This window comes from Pogona vitticeps, chromosome 5, assembly GCF_051106095.1.
Source record: "Pogona vitticeps strain Pit_001003342236 chromosome 5, PviZW2.1, whole genome shotgun sequence".
Classification (NCBI taxonomy): Eukaryota; Metazoa; Chordata; class Lepidosauria; order Squamata; family Agamidae; genus Pogona; species Pogona vitticeps.
In genome coordinates, this window is record NC_135787.1 from 159,869,614 (window position 1) to 159,885,627 (window position 16,014).

A 16,014-nucleotide genomic window follows, 5' to 3' on the forward strand; every position below is an offset into this window, starting at 1 on the left:
AAGTTAAAACAATTTGTTAAAGATGACCCAATAAATGACCAAGTATGGTTTGGCAATAATGGAAGGAAAGAACCCACCACATTTTAAATGCTGTGTTGAAATACATAAAAATATTGTTTGTGAGAAACATTTTGTGGTTAAAATGCATAAGGGGTCTCCGTTTTGTAATCAAATTAGAATGTGGGCCGGTGGTAGAAGTAGGGACAGGCCTTTGGCTGGAAAGACAGAGCCACCTAACACAGAGAGCAGCAGGACGTGGAGCAGCAACAAACAGACCTTAAATCTGTAATTGGGCTGGCACTATGGCTGATACATCTTAGAATCATAGAATCATAGAAAAGTGAAGTTGGAAGGGGCCAGCCAAGGCCATCAAGTCCACCCCCCTGCTCAATGCAGGAATACAATCAAAGCAGATCTGCCAGGTGGTTATCTAATTTTTTTTCTTGAATGCCTCTAGTGTTGGAGCACTCACCAACTCCCAAGGTAACTGGTTCCACTATCGTACTGCTCTAACAGTTAGGAAATTATTCCTGGTATTCAGCTGAAATCTGGCTTCCTTTAACTTGAGCCCATTGTTGCATGTCCTGCACTCTGGGATGATTGAGAACAGGTCTTGCTCCTCCTCTGTATGACAGCCTTTCAAATATTTGAAAAGTGCTATCATATCACCCATCAGCCTTCTTTTCTCAAGGCTAAACATGCCCAATTCTTTCAGTCTTTCTTCATAAGGCTTGGTTTTCAGCCCCCTGATCATCCTTGTCGCCCTCTTTTGAACTTGTTCCAATTTGTTAGCATCCTTCTTGAAGTGTGGTGTCCAGAAATGGACACAAGACTCAAGGTGAGGCCTGACCAGTGCTGAATAGAGGGGGACTAGCACCTCGCAGGATTTGGAAACTATACTTCTATTAATGCACCCTAAAATAGCACTTGCCTTTTTTGTAGCCACATCATACTGTTTGCTGATATTTAGCTTGTGATCTATGACAATTCCAAGATTCTTCTTGCTTGTAGTTTTGCTGAGCCAGGTATCCTCCACCTTGTAGCTGTGCAATTGGTTTCTTTTTCTGAGGTGCAGTACTTTGCACTCATCCCTGTTGAATTTCATTCTGTTACTTTCAGCCCAGTGCTCCAGCCTATCAAGGTCATTTTGAATTTTGTTTCTGTCTTCTAGAGTATTAGCTATTCCGTCCAATTTTGTATCATCTGCAAATTTGACAAGTATTCCCTGCACTTCCTCATCCAGATCATTAATAAAAATATTGAAGAGCATCGGACCCAGAACTGAGCCTTGGGGTACCCCACTAGTTACCTCCTCCCAGTTAGAAAAGGACCCATTAATCATCACCTTCTGAGTATGATTCTGTAGCCAATTGTGTATCCACCGGACACTTGATCGATCCAGCCCACTCCTAGTTAGCTTGCTAATCAGGATATCATGGGGCACTTTGTTGCAACAGAATCTGTTCCTTCTTATTGTTAAGAATGAAAACACTCCAAAGCCTTCTGTCAAGGTCATGTGGCTGTTAAGAGTCATTGTGCTTGGGCTTTCTAAGTGAAAGTGCCAACATTCCTGGGTGTAGATCCTTCCATGATGAGTCTCTAGAGTGCCATGAGCTGTAGGTGGAGGGAGCTGTCTGTCCACTATGTGTCTGTGAGATGGAGGAGCTGACCCACAGCAGGGCGACTGGGCAGCCCTATCATGCCTACCCTTTCCCCAGTTCATACTGTACTGCCTGAAAGTCTCTGTCCCATAATGGTCAGTCCCATAATGGCAGAAGGTACTGTGGACTACGTGGCCACTATTAAATTAATAAAAATAAAAATATTATTTTAAAATTAATTAAAAATTAAACCCCCAATAATGGTGAGATGCACACCCTTGCAAATGAGAATACATGCTAAATTTTAGTTTTCTAAATTTCATGCTCTTGGAATTACCCCTCCTGTGACTGGCTATGAGCTGTCAGGGTTGGGTTGGGTGGGTGGTTACACAGCATCATAACTTCATGACCTATCCACTCAAAGTCCATACAACAACCATCCTTCCACAGTCTCTCTCACACAGTCAACCTTAATAATGTAATAGTATTTATATACAGTTTAGGTAAAGGTTCCCCTTGACAATTTTTGTCCAGTTGTGTTCGACTCTAGAGGGCAGTGCTCATCCCCGTTTCCAAGCCATAGAGCCAGCGTTTTGTCTGAAGACGATCTTTCCGCGGTCACATGGCCAGTGCGACTTAGACACGGAACGCTGTTACCTTCCCACCAAGGTGGTCCCTATTTATCTACTCGCATCTGCATGCGGGAGCTGGGACAAGCGATGGGCGCTCACTCTGTCATGTGGATTCGATCTTACGACTGCTTAGTCTTCTGACCCTGCAGCACAGGCTTCTGTGGTTTAGCCCGCAGCGCCACCACGTCCCCCATATACAGTCTAGTATTGAATAAACTTTATATACGTATTTTGGAGGTCACTTTTGCATGTGGTTGCTATTGGTCAGAAGCTACCTGAAGCATGTGAGAACAAAGATTTACTATATTGAGCTGAATACAAGAATAAAGGGAAATAATATTCGAGAATGCAAGAGGGATTTATAAATATTATTAGAAATATCTCTATGAAAGAGCTAACAGAGTGGCTATACAGTGTTGTATATACAGTATACTGTACTTCGTGGTGATCTCAGCCTGTGCCTCCTACACATCTTAGTTGTTCTACTTTAAGGGTGAACAGTGGCTCCTTGTTGCACATCATAGTTGTTACAGAATTACACAACTACCCCAATTCAGTCTGGTTTTACACACTTGTCCAAAATCAGTGCATTTTTTCCTGTTTTACTTTAAAAACATATTATACTTTTCTAAAGCAAAGTAGTACTTATCTTCAGGCTGAACTGTTTAGCCTTAGACCAACAGATGCAGGCCATATTTTTGTCCTGCAGTAATAGTGTTTCTGTGGTTTACATCAGTTTAAAATGCAAAATTGAGTAGACAAAGGTTTTTTGTAAAGAGAGTTCGCCTTTATTTGCTCAAACGCAATAGGGATATGCAAATCATTGTAAATGACCCACCCCATGTATAAATCTGATTCAGCAGCAAGCCACATGGGCAACATGGAGTGGAGAGGGGACACCATCTTGTCTTTTGCCTGAGGTAAGATTATTATGTCTGGCCCTGGATATAATGTTAGGTCCTGAGTACAATAAGATGTTTTTTCCTCATTTCTCTTTGCTTCCTCAATTCATCATGCAGACGTTGTTCATCATGTTAATTTTGCCCAAGGCAAAATTATGTTCTACCAGAAATTCAAAAGAACATCATGGGTCCTTTGATCTTATTGGAGGATGGCAGCATCTCAAGAGATATATATTGGCCTCTTCCAGTTCCAGCTTTATTCAACAGAACGTTCAGCAAGAAGTTCTTCTCTAAGCCTGATACCCTTGCTTTATATCCTGGGACACTATGCTGCTTTTCAGCATGAAGCATTGTCTCTGTCTTCTGATTTTGGCCATTGGGTCAGCATTGGCTTTTGTTAAAGGTATGTTGACAGGGCTGGATACCTGTTTCCTCTTATTTCTCTCTCTCCCCTGACCCCTCTCTCCACCATATTTAGGGACTGAGTGTTTCGACTTGCATCGTTTTGTCTTTGGCTCATATGATTGCCATATCGCTCCTTTGCGGCTGCAGCCTGGTATCTTCTGTTTACATTGAAGGTGATGCCTTCAGCGTTGCAGAGTGTGTTGGTCGAATGTTACTTCCTAATGGCTCAATTGAGTACTCTGGTACTTTGTAAACAGAACAAAGAAAGAGGTGGGGTCTGGTAAAGAAGACAGTGGGGATAATGGCAGAGAGGAGGGTGTGTGGTAGGTACTACAGAGAAAAATATACCTAATTTGACCCTTTGCCATTTGCCACTAGCGATGCAACTTTCTGTGGAGATTCAACATTTCCTCTAAACAATGACAATGTTTTCAGCCAGTAGAAAGTGCCAGGCTGTGTCCTAGAAAACTCTCAGCGCAGGGCAACCTTTTGTATAAGTTGCCCCCTATGCCTTCTTTTCCATCAGCAGCTTGTAGATTACAATAGTATAATTGGGAAACCCTCTTACCTGGAAGGATCCTCATTAACTTGTAGAATGTCTTAAAATAGCAGAGAGGAAAGAAGAGAGAGTTGTACACCTTTATACATCCTTCAAAATTGAGCCAATAAGTATATCTTTTGAAAACATCAAGACATGTTTCACTTATGTGTTTGTGTAGCCCACAAGGAGAAGGCAGCCCCTCCAAATCAAGAAATCATTCTACACTCACATCACAGTCTCCTTTTCCTTCTGCCAACTTTCTTCCAGCTTTCCAAAACTACCTGCACTGCATTAACTCCCAGGGCATCCTGGAAATCCATCTAAGGAGACAAATGCCTTAAACCCAACTGAGAAAATACCTTGTTTGTTGTTTTCGTGTGTTGTCAGTCAGAAGAGAGATAGTTAAAGAGTGGTTTTACCAGTTACACTTCCACCATCAGTTTCCATGGCCAAGCAGCTATTTGAACCCTGTTCTCCAGAGCCCCAATCCATCATTCTATCCACTACAATTATTAACTCTTTTAACTCTGTTTCCCCACTGGTCTCTTTATTTTATGCAGCGACATCTGATGGCTCATGTGCCAAGAAATGGACGGAAATAGGAGTGAGCTGTTACCGCTATTTCAGAACACCCATGACCTTTGAAAAAGCTGATGTAAGAAGCAATTTCCCATTGTAGTAGCACTGGGAGGGATAAACGGGTTCTGTCTGCCAGTACTGAAGGGAGAAGACCGTAACTATAGTGGTGGTTATAGCATCATTTCAAATGACATGCAAGGGCTTCATTTTATTTTGCCAGTGGTCTAGGTGGATGTATGACTTTGGTAGTGCAGGCTAGACACAGGAATAACTTGAACATAACTTATTCCTCGGGAAAGCCTGGGGAGTAGTCCAGGCCTACTGGGGGAAGCCCTCCCCTGGTAGGCCCAGTCTACCAGGCTTTCCCGTGCAGTAGACTGGGCCTACCAGGGGAAGCCCTCCCCTGGTAGGCCTGGTCCACCCTGGGAAAGCCTGCGGGAGCAGGGGACCTCAGAGAGGTCTGCCATGGCAGCGGGGAAGGCCTCCGGAGGTCCACTCGCCGGCGATCGAGCCTCCGAAGCACGATTGGCAGCGAGGGGGACCTCCGCAGGCCTTCCCCACTGCCATGGGAGGCCTCTCGGAGGTCCCCGCCACCGCCGATCGTGCTTTGGAGGCTTGGTTGGTGGCGGCGGGACCTCCGAGATATCTCCCATGACGGCGGAGAAGCTCTGGAAGGCATCCGGAGGCACGACCTAGGGCCTACGGACTGGAAGGGGGAGGCGGGGAAAGCGCCAAAACTGAATTTGCCACTTTCCCCGCCTCCCCCTTCCGGTCCATAGGTCGAATCTCCGGCTGCAAGTCGATTGGAAATCTTGCAGCCGGAGAAGTCTGCACGTCGAAAAGTACACATGGCGAGCTGTACATACGTCGAGGGTCCACTGTACATCCCCCCTCCCCCACTTAGCTGCAGTACATTTTGGCTTTAACAGAAATAGATGAAAACAAATAAGACAAAATTAATGTTGCATTTAATTGGGACAGCGAAGTATATGATCAGTGACCACTGGAAAAGTCAGAAGCACACGTTGGTTCAGTCATAAGCAGGTTTTAGTTAATGAATAGCTCAAGAAAGTATGGGACAGTTTAACACAGTCCAGTCTTCATCTCTGTTCTTCCGCCCTTGACTAATTTGCCCTTTGGAGCCGTGGAAGACCTGTGCAACAGAGGGGCTACAGGACTGGGACGAATGTGGGCTTACTGTGCTGGGCAAATGGACCTGTCCTTGCTTGTCTCCTGCTTGCATGCATTTCTCATAGCATGCCTAGACTTCCCATTCATCACACCTTGTCTTAGATACAGAGCTCTTTCATCACAGGACCACTTTGCAAACATAGAAATCGTGGCCCACTTTGACTGATACCTGGATAAACTTGTGGTTCTCGAATTGGGTAACCCAGATGTTCTTAGACTGCATCTTCCAGAAACCCTGGGCAGCAACGTTGGTGGTGAAGGCTTGTGGGAGTTGCAGTCCAAGAAGACCTGGGTTACCCAAATTTGGGAACCACTGATCTAGAAGAATTTTCTAACAGTTGAGACTCATATCAGTCCATCCCCCTCAGGGTGTTGCAGGTAAGCCTTACTCAAAGGGGCTCAAAATGAAAAACTAAGCTGGGGCTGGGTTCTGACATTAGCACAGCCAGTGACATCTGTGATTTGCTTTGTGTTCCCATGTAGTTAAAGTGCAAAACGTCCTTCAGTGCTCGTCTTGCCTCCATTCATTCTAAAGAACAAGCCTGTAGCCTCGCCAAGTTTGCTGCTTCCCAGAAGCCGAATGCAAATATTTGGATAGGTCTCACTGATTTATCCATGGTAAGTAGCTGCAAACACTTCGGTGCTGAACTTCTAAGGAGACATCTGAATTTCATCCTTCTGGCTGAAATCACTTGAGTGATTTAAAGATTTGAATTTGGTAGACCTTTGTGTCCCAGAAACCCGATATCCAAATGATGTCAGCATTTATACTCAGAAGGTCAGCCACAAAACAAAGGAAGCTAATTTGCAATCTACAGAAGACGTGAAAAGCTCCTTTTATAACAACTAGACATTTCAGAAGCAATTCCTTCTTTTTCTAATGATAAGCTATCTATAGTATACAATTGGGCCTTGAGAAGCACTATTTTAGTTTCTTAGTTCTGGGACCGAGTCCTTGTTAAAGTTTTTCCTATTGCCAGAATAATCCCCTCTCCTAGCTCTTGATACTTTTCTTCTTTCCCCTTCTCACATTATGGAGCCTTGCTTTTACTGATATAAGAATCCTGTATCTTGACCTTAGTATTCAGTAGATTTTAAGTGATATTTCAGCCAGGGTTCAGGAGTACTAACCCAAAAACAGAGAGTTGCAAAGCCATTATAAAGAGTACAAGTCCTCTGAGTGAAAGGGAAATGAATTTCACTTCCCAGTGTCCACAATCTTTGCCCTTCCTCCTGGGATGAAAAAGTCCCGTATTAAAATTAGGAGGACTGGTACCTGGAAAATGGGTACCAAGGTTCTCCATTGAATATGGAATGGGGACCATGTTGCACTATGACTAAGGGAGACAGATGAATACATTTGCATGCCTACTCAGAAGTCAGTTTCTTTGGCCAGTATCTTTTGAAGCAGGGGCTGGATGTTCCACTCTGCTCAAATTTTTCCATGTGACTTCTGGTGTTTTATTTCACCAGCTGGATATCACTGTTCCAGTGGAAGAGGCTTGTGTGTGTGTGTGTGTGTGTGTGTGTGAGAGAGAGAGAGAGAGAGAGAGAGAGCAGTTCATGTTAACAGGATTCTATCCACTGAGTTTAAGGTTGGAAGAGTGCTGCTGTGTGTATGATTCACTCCATTCTGAGACATTTTCTCCAGCTGCTTCCAATGTCTTCATCTCCCTGTTAATGTTGCTGCTTGTCTTCTTCCAGAAATTTTACGTATTTCAATGGACTGATAGAACCCGGTTCAACCTTGAGGCTTGGGAAAAAGGTCAGCCAGCTAAGAAACCCAAAGAACACTGTGCACAGCTGTTGAGCTCTAGTGGTAAGTGAACAAAGGTTTTTTTGGACAGATGGTAAGGAAACAGGAGTGAAATGTATGTGTCTTCTACAACACCTTCAGCTCAATTGTTTTTCCAGACATCCCAGCTCTAACAGTTTTTATGACCTGGAGTTCATTTTACGTAGATTTCGATTTTAGTCCATAGTAACTGAAATTGCCTAAATCACAATGGCAAATTGCAGCTGCTTAATAAGGTGCGGATAGTATGCTTGATTTCATGGCTGGTACGGGACCAGGCATGTTGTTAATTTGCTGCAATTTGGCAACATAATTTATGTAACTTCAGTTTTTCTAGAATAAAATCCCCATGCCTTTGGCATATTTGGATCTGGGCTGAACAGCTCCAAACTTTGGAGGCGGAATGTGATGGAATTGGGGTTAAGGATGACCAAACGAAATAAATTCTCAGTTCTCAAAATCTGCAGACAATTGTCTTAGGTCCTCTCGTCATGTCACCTGGTCATCTTCTTTCTTACTTTTTATTTTGTACTAGAAAATAGTTGGGCCCTAAACCAAAAAAAAAATGTTCATGGCAAGAGATGGGAGATTCTCTGATATTAATATGTAGGATGGGATTTTCAAACTTAAAGGACTCCCAGTGCCATAATTTGGTGGGAGCCTCTGGGTCAAAGGATAGAAGCAGGAGCCCTGAAACGGACAAAAGGTAAAGCAGTCCCCTCACCTCCACACCTTCATTTCCACTCTACTTCTTCAAACTGTTTAAAGAGTGCCTTGCTACATTGAGGGAGTCATGAGGATCCTCTGTGGATTGTGAAGAAGCTTGGGTGGGTGGGGGGGACTTGTTTCTATATAGGGTGCCTCCATAGGGAGTGTATGGAAGCTGCTTTGATTGGAACTCCTGTCTATCCTGCTATAGTTTGTGGATGTTAACCAGTTTTGCAGGTTCTAGTTGTGCTTCATGCAGCCCTCAGAACAGTTGAAACCTGAATGTCACCCATTCACACTGACCATTTGATATCACAGAAGATGAATGTGTGGACTGCTTTCACTGCCAACCTCCGGGTAGACAGCAAAGGGAAGAGGAGCTGGCCAGAATCCTGTTGGGTTCCTGTAGTGTGAATTCAACATTATATAACTGATCATTCCAGCTATTGCTGCACACTCAGAAATTCCCAGATCATGGACTCATTTGCAATCCCAAGGAAACTTTATGTAAAATTTCAGAGTAGCAATCATCTGGAGGGATCCACGGGAATTCTGCACATACCTTTTGCATTTCAGTTCCCAGTTCACCCCAGAATTGCATCCCCACCTACTCAACCACCCACTCAAAGATATGCATCAATCAATCAATCAATTAATTAATTAATATGCCGCCTACACTACCCAAAGGTCTCTGGGCGGCTTACAACATTTAAAATACAATAAAAACTCAACATTTAAAATACAATTAATATATATATATAAATTGCCATCGGACCCACAGCTAATATTATTTCAATTAAAAGCCTTCTGGAACAGGAAGGTTTTGACTTGGCACCGAAATGTCATCAGTGTCGGCGCCAGACAAATTTCAGTCGGGAGGGCATTCCATAGTCTGGGGGCAGCTGCCAAAAAGGCCCTTTGTCTACAAGCCGTCCCTCTTACCTCCTTAAGGGACGGCTCTCTCAAAAGGGCCCCCTGGCTAGATCTTAACTGCTGGGTAGGTTCATATGGAAGGATCCAGAAAATCCGTTTCATCCAGCAGCGCCTGGAGTTGCCCAGCCACAACCCGCTCAACACTTTGCCCAAATAAGGGAGGTTCGCTACTGGTCGGTAGTTAACCACCAGCCTTGGGTCCAGGTTAGGCTTTTCAAGGTGGTAGGGACCACTCCCTCTCTCAGGGAGGCGTTCACGGCCTCCTGGACCCAGGTGCGAACCCCCCTGGCTGATCTTCCAGTTAGCCAGGATGGGCAAGGGTCGAGCAGAGTGGTGGTAGAACAGACAGATCCAAGCACACTGTCCATATCCTAAGGTCTCAACAATTGAAACTCATTCATTAATATTTGACCTAACCACGGCACACTGGACACATCCTCTGATTTTGCAATAACTGTGGAGTCCAACCCACTGTGAATCTGAGCGATTTCCCCCTCAAAATGGATGGCAAACTCATCACAACGAGCTGATGAGCAGTCCGGGACCTCCACCGGATTTCCCGGTTGAAGAAGATCCCGGACCACCTGAAACAACTCTGCTGAACGACATTCTGAGGAAGCAATACGGCTGAGAAATATTGCCATTTTGCCAGCCGTATTGCCACGAAATTGGCCCGAGAATGGGCTCTAAGTCATGTTCGATCGGACTCCCAGCAGGATTTCCTCCACCTGCGCTCCGGCCGTCTCCCCTCTCACTTCATCGCCCGCAGTTCAGAAGTATACCAGGGAGCTGTCTGGGCTCTGCGTGCAGGGAGAGAGCGCTTAGGCGCAATCATGTCAACTGCCCAGGTCATCTCCCTATTCCAAAGGGTGACCTGAGCTTCAACAGGAGCACCGACCGTGTCAGATGGATAATCCTCCAGAGCATTCAGGAATCCATCTGGATCCATTAGTCTTTGAGGGCAGATCATCATAATAGATCCTCCACCCTTGCAGAGGGGAGAAGAAGCTAATAAACTAAACTTGACCAGAAAGTGGTCTGACCATGACAATGGGGTCACGACCAGCCCCTCCACATCCAAAGCACCATCTTCCAGTCTCATTGAGAAAACCAGGTCCAAGGAATGGCCCTTCTCATGCGTCGGGCCGATGACACAATGAGACAGCCCCATGGTTGTCATGGTGTCCATGAAGTCCTGAGCTACCCCAGTCAAGGGAGCCTTGGCATGAATGTTGAGGTCCCACAGCACCAACAGCCTGGGAGTCCTCAACACCAGGTCCGAGACTACCTCCGTCAGCTCAGGCAGGGAGACTGTTGGTACACAGCAGGGTGGACGGTACACCAACAGAATCCCTAATCTGTCTCGCAAGCCCAACACACAATACAGGCCCTCAAGACCTCCTCTCAAAGGGATAGGAAGCCAACTGATTAATATTTGCGTTTCTATTATATAAGCATATGTAAATATTGGTATAATCATCTGTTGTCAATGGAGGCAACACACCATGAATCTGTTGGTAGGCTGCTGTTCATGAAAGCTTTTGCCACAATAACATTTTTAAGTTGTACCAAGTGCCACAAGGCTTGTTGTTGTTTTGGGTGAAGACATCTTTAAAGTCATCAGGACAGCATCATTCTAATAGATGGAAGCCTGCTAATGGCTGGATATAACCCCAAAGATGGCACAGCTATGAAATACACCATTAGCCTGACACCGTGACTATGTACCTCCTCTTTTTCTTCCACCAGGTTTCCTCAGATGGGGCACCAAAGATTGTGACATCCCTAGCCCCTATATTTGTAAATATACTCCCCATCGTATGCTTGATAAGTGCTAGGCAAACGGAGCCTCCTCCTGCTCTGCAGAGGAAGTGGTACTCTTCCCCCTTCAACTGCATAGATTGTGCTCACAGCTGAAGCCTCCATCAATGATGAATAGCTCTGCTTCCCCCACCCCCATATTCATTTGATCTCTTGTATCTTTCTTGAAGGAAATCATAATAAAAAATTAGAACTTGCAAATGTCTTGTTTTGCTGTCTGCTACGAGCTGGGAAATAGACCAAACTAGCTTTCCAGAATTTCCTGCTTTCCCGGTATGCTGAATGACAACACCTTTTGTCTTGAGTCCATGTGGCTCTTAGGGATGGCTGTATGTAGGTTTAAGAATTCATTGCACTTGTAACCGTGATCTCAGAACCCAGCAAGCCTGTCTTTAAAAGTCCACTCCAGCAGGGAGAAAATATGAGTGCAGAAGGGATGGAGGAAGATACCCATCGTTTCTGAATCTATTCCTCCACCTACTACTTCTCTTATCTTAGGAACATGTACTGTACTACCAGAACTGCTGGATAGCTTAATGGTTTAGGTCTCTGGTTGCAGAGCTGGTGGCTGAGAGTTCAGTTCCCCACTGTGCCTTCTTGACAGGGACTGGACTTGATGATCCATAGGGTCCCTTCCAGCTCTGCAGTTCTAAGATGATGATGATGATGATTTGCTATCAGGTCAGTTCTGATGTATTTCAAGCCTTTCCCAGCTTTTCTAGCAGAGGCTATTCTGGAATTGTGCAGTCTGCCCAAGGGGTAACATATCAGGACCACAATGAGCCGTTTTCCTTCATTTGGAGGGCAAAGGACACTCATCTCATGACCAAGATGTACTCATTTTGGACCGAGGAGATAGGTGGTTTGAAAGAGGGGTCAGGGAGGCCATACATGTGCATATAGAAAATCCCTCACTCCATAGGGATGGAGGCCTTTGATACAATCTGTCTCTACTGATCATGCTTTCATCTATCCCCAGAAAGATTAGGACGACACACACCAGAAAGAAGAGCACTACTGTTAACAACCTATGACAATTGGTGCAGAAGTGAGATTTTCACTCACCCCCAGTCCTTTGTCCTTCTAATGAGCCTGGGGGAAGTGAAACTAACATGGAGGATATATCAGGGGTCTCCTACCAACTCTCCTCAGATTGAATAAGCTACTCGGATGAGTAGCAAAACATTTCAACCTAATAAGAAAGGAGTCCAGTGGCTATGACTCAACTTCCAGAGTTCCAGTCCTATCTTCATGCAGCACTGGTACAGAGATCCTGCTGGATCACAGCACGTTCTTCAGACTGCTTGATTCACGTCTGAAAGAGGCTATTAGATTGCCTTATACAATGGAAAGGGTACAATGCTGCCATATTTCAAAATCAGCATATACATTTCGCCCATTGTTTCCCCCCAGTGACCAAAAGCAAGGTAGCTTGCTACTTCCAAAGCTGTGCAAGCCCATTAGTAGATAATCACACATACTTTATGGCTTACAACAGTTTCACAGTTTGACTGCCTGTTTGTGCGCATTGGCCTTTTAGTTGCACATTATGGTATATTTATAATCTGAAATCCATTCAATCAGTCACTAGAAAGGGCACTTGTGCTAGCTCAGTGGTTCTTAACTTTTTTGAAAGAAACGCCCCCTTGAGCCATTGAGGAAGTTATTATCGCCCCCCTCCCCACGCTGATATCTTATTTATTTATTTATTTATTTATTTATTTATTTATTTATTTATTTATTTATTTATTTATTTATTTATTACACTTAAATCCAATGACCCCTGAAAACAAAATTCAATTCCAAGAAAATGAAATGCCCCAAAAAAGGAACATTTAATGATTTAGTTGCAAGCGAATTTTAAGACACAAAAAGAAATATAAAAAGAGCATAAAAACAAACTGCAATGCAGGAACTAAAAATTTCAAGACGAAAACTCTGAAACTAAATTAAGATTGGAGGAAAATATATATTCATGCACACTGTAAAAAGGCTGCAGCCATCTTCACAGGTTTGGCTTGCTCCAGCGCCCCCCTACCGCCCCCTTCTGCTCCAGCACCCCCACGCCGCCCCTTTTCGTTTTACCACCCCCCTGAAAAATGAAATCGCCCCCTGAGGGGCAATATCGCCCACGTTAAGAACCACTGTGCTAGCTGATAAGCTGTAAGGACCTCCAAAAGCCTGTCTGAAGCCCGGTTTAGCCATTACTAATTTTAAGAAGCAGTTTGGATTGTAATGGTGCCACACATTCAGTCTGTGAGGATGACAGGGTCACAGCAACCCCTCTCAGTGAGCCATTGCGCTCTGACTCAGGATACGAAGCTTCTGCTCAGCTGTCTTCACCTGAAACAAAGTGCCGGGAGCTTGGAGACAGCCTCCGAGAAGCTGATGGGGAAAAGCCTACCTTTGGTAGACAGGGGGTATAAAGAAGGCTTTACTGTCAGGAAAGGTGAAAGGTGAGAGAAAGAGACAGCTGAGGATGTGTGTGTGTGTGTGTGTGTGTGTGTGTGTGTGTGTGTATGTAGTGTGTGTGCAGTGTGTGTGTAGTGTGTGTGTGTGTAGAATAACCCTTTGGAGAAAGAACACCTGAAGGACAGAAAGACAACTCTTAGGCAAGAAGAAGGGGTAAAAGGTGGTTTTGGGGCAGTTGACTAAGCCATCTCAGGAAGCACAGCCCAAACTGAGCCGAACACTGGACCAGAGGCATGGGGAACAAGCAGTGGGGAAAGACCTAAAAGGAGTGGTCTGGTAATTGCTGGGTTGAGGAGTCCTCTGAGAAAGAGGTCCCAGGGGATGGAAATATATATCTATTAGGAGGATCTCTGGCAAGGGGTTTGGGTTGTTGATGTGCCAAAAAGGGGAAGCCTTCACGTGTGAACACAAGCAGCCCCCACAATCCTCATATTAGGGAGAATGAGAGAGAAAGGAAAGGAGGAGTCCTATTTCTTACCATGATGGATGCTGGCAGGGGAAAATGACTGCAATTGCCCACACCAAGGGGAGAAAAGGGCTGGAGCAATGACGGAAGAGGCTTGCCATACATGTCCTTGGTGTGGGCATATCAGCCTTCCCTCTTCCTTCATCGGGAAGATGAAACTGACTGAGAGCAAGTCCAGTTGTGAGGCTGAACTAGGGGTGCAGACTGGGACTCTGTGAGAGGAACCAGGGTCTCCTACAAGATGATGACCATTCTGGTGAAGGGAACTAGAGACTGGTTGAAGAGAGCAAGAGACACGGAGCCCACCACTAGAACTGAAGTTGCACATTCTAATTGCAGTAGTTTATTATCTCCCACCCCTCCCCAGTTTCAATAAATCTGGGTGAAGTTTCTCTGTTGTTTGCTGTTTGGGTGGATGTCAAGATGGAGGGAGGGGACCCCTCTGAAGCCCCAAGAGCAATTGAGGATCACAAAGGTTTGTCCCTGAAGATGCATTTAGAGTTAGTAATGTCTAAATAAGATCTGAATAGTATACTCAACTCCAAATGGATTTCACACCAAGCTTGGAAAAACTACTTTTTAAAGACTAGCGTTACCAGTTGACAAGGTGCACATGTGACTGTATTGCAGAAAGATGTGAGTGACAACTGGGAATCTATTCAGAAGGGAGATCATGGAGACCACAGTCCAGAAGAGGCAGGCTTAAACCAGAAAAATGGGAAAAACAAGGTCTGACTGATCTGAGGATCAAATAAACTTCTCAAGACATACAATATTATAAGAAATTTAACTCTGAACAATTTTGTTCAATGGAGTTTGCCAGAATGTAGATAGTGCAATCAGTGAGATGTTACACATGAATACCTTCCATGAAAAGAGATGCCTATAAATCTCAATAAGAAATCACCTGCATTCTGCTTTTATTACCTACAACTGCTTAGAAGTAAATTACTTTCTGATATCTCCTAACGGTAGCCCAGTGAACCCTCCAACATCCTTCCTCTGGGCCATTCTAATGTTAGCCGATATACTAAGCACCAGAAAGCACTAGCCAGGTATGCAAGATCATCATCAGGTCTGAACTAGTTAAGAAATAGGAAGGAAACTAATTTAAATATTAATATGCCTGAAGAGGTTTGGACAGAAATATGGAATAAATATCCATATAAATCAGTATCAGCTAAAACGAAAGAAATGATTCTGAAAGTTGTTCACAGATGGCACCTATACCTTACAAAGCTACATAAAATCAAAAGGGATATATCAGATAAGGGCTAGAGAAAATGTGGACAAAAGGGAACATGTGTTTTTTTGCCCCCAAATAGAGGCATTTTGGCATGACGTAATCAATTGGAAAGAAATACTGACTAATTAAAAAAATTCCAAATGAAACATTACTATTATTTTCAGCATTTACAGGGGGGGATGAGAAGCTGCTTAATAAAGACCTAATTGCAAATATTATAGGGACAGCAAGGTGTGAGATTGCTTAAAATTGCAGAAACACTCAAGATCTCTTTCATTACATACATTTTTGAACAGGACATCGCAAACACTCTTGATGGAGAAATTAACCAATAAGACAAGAATACAGAGGAGAAATAAAGCACAGCCAGTTTTTTGAAACTTGGAAACCTTTGTTAAAATACGCCAATGGACTAAATGAAAAGTTATCAGGAAAAACCTCCTGTTAGAGCAGTACGACAGTGGAACCAGTTACCTCGGGAATTGGTGAGTGCTCCAGCCCAGGAGGTATTCCAGAAAAACTTAGATGATCACCTGGCAGATCTGCTTTGATGGTATTCCTGCATTGAGCAGGGGGTTGGACTTGATGGCCTTCTAGGCCCCTTCCAACTTCACTTTTCTATGATTCTATGATTCTATGTCCACTCAGTGAGTTGTCCCTCTGTTGTCTTTGTATAGTCACTGAAGAAGGCCATAAACTGTCTACGCTGAAATGCTATGGGC

General features: G+C 44.2%; 1 long non-coding RNA gene across 1 annotated transcript; it reads left to right on the plus strand.

The window, feature by feature from the left end:
- Positions 1-5,790: 5,790 nt before the first annotated feature.
- Positions 5,791-11,610, plus strand: LOC110076045 (uncharacterized). Its single transcript, XR_012087306.2, has 4 exons — positions 5,791-6,229; positions 6,335-6,469; positions 7,556-7,670; positions 11,037-11,610. It is a non-coding gene; the product is annotated as an uncharacterized LOC110076045 (long non-coding RNA).
- Positions 11,611-16,014: the final 4,404 nt, after the last annotated feature.